Here is a 4,608-nt window from a genome sequence, read left to right as displayed (position 1 = left end):
GTGGAGACTTATTTTGTAGTAAGGCACTGCACTCTTCAGTAAATACAACAGTCTCCACCTCACTAAATGCTCTCTTCCTAGTCAAGATGTCTTTCATGTATTTAGCATATGCAGGTACTTGAGTAATTAATTCAGTGAAAGGGACCGTTACCTGCAGATTCTTTACCACTTCTAAGAACTTACCAAACTGCTTGTCTAGTTTGTTCTTTAGCTGACGATGAGGGAAGGGAAGTTTGATAGGTGGAACTTGTATCTCAACTTTCTTCTCAACCCTTGTGCTAGCTTCCTTTTCCTTGAGCACTTTCCCACTTTCTACTGGCACAGCACCACTGACAGGTACTTCAACCTCTTCTTCAATAGTCACAGGCGGCCCGTCATACTCATATCCACTCCGCAAGGTGACATCATTTACAGACTCTCTGTGCACGGGCTGTGAAGGGAGTTGACCTTGGGGTCTCTCGGCAAGAGTAGTAGCCATTTGTGCCAACTGTTTATCCATGATCTTGTTATGAGCAGTGAGGGCATCGATTTTGGCATCCTTTTCGCTCAGAGACCTCTGCAATTCCAACATCATATTCCTCATCTCTACAAGCATGGGATCAGGCTGTGTGGGTTGAGGTTGTGGAGGAAAATCATGTGGTCCACTAGGCTGCGGGTTGTAGTTACTCCGCGGTTGGTATGACTGTTGTGGTGGTGGTTGGTAATGTTGTTGTGGTGATGGAGGGTGTTGAATCTGATGGGGGTTCTGGACATTAGTACTCCTATATGATAGTAGGGGGTTGTTTTTATACCCCTTATTGTAAGAGTTGGAGTACGGATTGTTCTGCTTGTAGGACTGGAATGCATTGCATTGTTCGATAGAGCTCCGGCATTCCTGTGCATAATGGCCTTGCATCCCACAACTATTACAGACATTGGCAGATTGGGCACTCATTGCAGCGACACAATCATGTTGGGTGGATTGGGAGGATGCGATCTGTATATTATCTAGCTTGTGATGTAGGGCAGTTAGCTGAGCAGTAAGCTGTTCAATAGAATTCATCTCATGCTTAACACCCCGGTCGGCAAAACATATAGGATTCCCATATTGGGCACTATGGATGGCCATCTCCTCAATCACCTCTAAAGCTCTAGGCACCTCCAGTTGCATAAATCTCCCACTGGCAGCTGAATCCAAAAGACACCTAGACTCATTACCCAGACCATTATAGAACTGCTGAACCAGGAACCAGTCATCCAAACCATGGTGCGGGCACTCTCTTTGCAAGTCCTTGAATCTCTCCCAAACCTCGAACAAACTCTCATCTGCTTGTTGAGAGATACCTAATATCTGACCCCTCAGACGAGCTGTCTTCTCAGGTGGGAAATATTTAACATAGAACGCAAGGGACAAGGAATTCTAATCGGTGATTTTCATAGCTGCGCAGTTGAGACTGTTAATCCATAGCATTTCCTTCCCACTCAATGAAAATGGAAAGAGTATCTCCATAGTCTGCTCCGGTGTTAAATTCTTCTGCTTAATGGTGGCACAATACTGAATGAAAGACTGAATATGGAGATTAGAATCTTCACCCTTTTCCCCACCGAATTGGTGTCTCTCGATCATGTTTATCAGCTGGGGTTCGATCTTGAAATTCTCGACCGCAATAGAAGGCATGATTGCCTTGGGAAGCATAGAAAGACTTGGTTTAGAATAGTCCGTAAGCCTTGGCACAAGTGGGGGGGGGTGGTGGTGGTGCTTGGTCACCCATCTCTAAATCTGTAAGGAATAGATTGCTAATCAGATAGTCGGATTCAGAGTCAGAATAGTCCCTCAACTGTTCAACGAATCTACGCCGTCTACGAAAGGTCCGTTCAGGTTCAGGATCGAACGAAGTCAGATCGCTGGCATGGACAGTCCTGGGCATAAACAAGTAAAAACTAGAAAACAATCGTGAGATCCGATCTCAAGGAACGGGAGTCCCTTGAGAAGTAACAAACAATAATCTAGAAAAACAATTAATAACAGAAAATAAAACCGTTTCCCCGGCAACGGCGCCAAAATTTGACAGGCTAAATCGCACTCCTATCAAAGATAAACCTAACGTTCACCAACTAAAAATATAGCAAGGGAAGCAGTGTTCTTCTACTATTAATAGACTAATCTAGGCTACTGGTAACAAGAATTGGATTGGTTTGTATATTAAACTAAAGCAAATAATCAAATTGGAAAATAACAATATTAAAGGAATCTAGGGCAGCGGTTCACCATAAATGCAGACCGGGTTTTGACAACGGACAATAACAATTAATTAACAATCATAACTAGGAAAACATGCATCTCTCGAATCTTATGAATTCCTTAGGATAGAACAACTAGCGGGCTCTCGCTACATACTAGAAATAATTCCTATCTAATAGCCACAGACCAAAAACATCAGATTTATACCTCTCGTCGCATAATCTAAGGTTAATCAAACTCAAATCAAAATAGTCCGGCCGAACAGAATTGACAAGCAATAATAGTAAGCTATAGAAATTATAATCAATCAATCAATAATCAAGTCCACATATAATCCCAATCATGCATTCATGGATCCCCTAAACCCTAGAAATTAAACTACTCACTCATGATAATAAATAACAACGCAATTAACATAATGGAAAACATGATTAAAGCAATGAATTAAATGAAAGTAAGAAATAATACCGAATTGAAGAACAATGAAATAACAAAGCTTGAATTTTTACTTGGAATTAAAAACTAAGTATTTGAATAAACTAGAGAGAAACTAAAAATAAACTAAGTAATTGAAACTCGAATCAAAAGATGTCTTCAAAAATAATAAAGGCTAGTTTATATAGTTTGCCTAAAATAAAGCATAAAAATGGAAGAAGCTCGCGAAAATCTGCTGGAGGTTGGCGTCGCCCAATCGGGCGAAGTGCTCGACAGTCGGCCCGATCGGGCCAAATTCCGCCCGATCGGGCGGTTTGCGAAAAGTTGATATCTGCCTTCTGATGGGCGCCCGATCCGGACCGGGCGAACTGCCCCCGATCGGGCGCGTATGGATGGTTCCAATTCTTTGGCTTTCCGCCCGATGGTCGAGTTTCGCCCTCAGCTCACAGGGCGATTTGCAATCTTCAATATCCTTCGCCCATATCACCGAGTCTAACTCTCGGGGCTCAACCATAAGCATCTAAGGCTCCCGAAAGTCGACGATAGAGGTCCCGAACTTCCTCGGGCTCGTGTAGTGGCCTAAATCACCATGAAACGGGTCTAAAAATACCAATTTCTCATAATCAAACCTGAAACTCAAGGCACACTCAATAACACATATTAGTACTAAAAACGGCTCCTAGGAGCTCATTTGACGCATAAAAGTACTAAGGGACGGGGGTAAAACACTATATAAAATACACATATCAGGTAGCCCTCGTCGGCGACGACCGTTGTCCCTCACCGCAGCTTCCAACACCGGTAACTCCTCCATCTCTTGCTTCGTTGTTCTTGATTCTCCTTCGTTTCTTACTCTTCTCCTCTTGGTTGTTTCTATTTCTCTCTGCCGCCACCACCACTGTGCAACCGGCTGCGCCGCACCCATCACTGCCACCGTGCACTACTGCTGCACCGCCCAGCTCGCCAACCAACGTTTTCCATCATCCTCTTTCTTGTTTCTTCATTCTCACGACAGCAGCCAAGCACGACCGAGTGCGACCACCGCAGTCATCACCACCAGGCTCAAGCCGCGTCGCCCGTTCCCCGGGACCACCGCCTTGTGCCTCGTCGCCTGTGCTCTGCCGGCCAGGCTCCTCTCTCCTTCTCTTTTGGTTAATTTCTTGAACCCTAAGCTAATTTATTGTTTTAATTACGTTTTAATAATTTAATTTATGTTTCTTGAATTAAATTTATGATTTTTATGATTAAGTTATGAATTTTCAGATTATATATTTATGATTAATTAATAATTTAATTTTCAGATTATATAATTGGATTGAAATAAGAATTTTAATTATTAAAGCATGAATTTTTAAGTTTTTAATAGTTTTAAAATCATAGTAGGGTGATTATAAATTGTGAAAGTTATTATTTTGATGATTTTTAAGCATGTTGGATATATTTTGGAGTAGTTTGAAACTATTTTATATTGATGGAAATTGTAAATTGCGTGTTATATTGGGATTTGTGATAATTCGTGATCGTTAGTAAAGTAATCACTATGCTAGGAGATTTAGGAATTAAGTTTGGACATTGAGGAATATTCTAAATATGTTTAGGATGTATTTAGAATACTTGATTATTGTTGTGAATTATTGGAAGTTGATTGGGAACCTTTATTGGTTGTTTTAGGCGGAGAATTATCTGTATGCGACTTTTGAATTATTAAAGTGGTCTCGCAGTTTGTTTAGACAAGGTACGTACATACCTGTGTGCTTGTGGATGTGTGCTATTATGGAAACCATGTTGAACATGTCTATTAACTTGATTATGTTGAAATTTACATGTTTAATGTTGTTGGACGAACATGTTGAACATATATTTCGTTATGAGAATTATAACATGTTAGTATGGATGATTGATGCAAACATGTTGGTTGGGAACACTAGATTATTTTATATATATTGGTTTAG

The 4,608-nt window shown here is 41.1% G+C and overlaps 1 non-coding gene across 1 annotated transcript; it reads left to right on the top strand.

Annotated features, from left to right (window-relative positions):
* Window positions 1–1,238: 1,238 nt before the first annotated feature.
* On the top strand, window positions 1,239–1,345 carry LOC130470984 (small nucleolar RNA R71). The gene has a single exon (XR_008931692.1). It is a non-coding gene; the product is annotated as a small nucleolar RNA R71 (small nucleolar RNA).
* The last annotated feature ends 3,263 nt before the right edge of the window (window positions 1,346–4,608 follow it).

This window comes from Spinacia oleracea, chromosome 3 (genome assembly GCF_020520425.1).
Source record: "Spinacia oleracea cultivar Varoflay chromosome 3, BTI_SOV_V1, whole genome shotgun sequence".
NCBI lineage: Eukaryota > Viridiplantae > Streptophyta > Magnoliopsida > Caryophyllales > Amaranthaceae > Spinacia > Spinacia oleracea.
The sequence above is the reverse complement of the archived record's forward strand: the minus strand, read 5'-3'. Positions and strand labels throughout refer to the sequence as shown.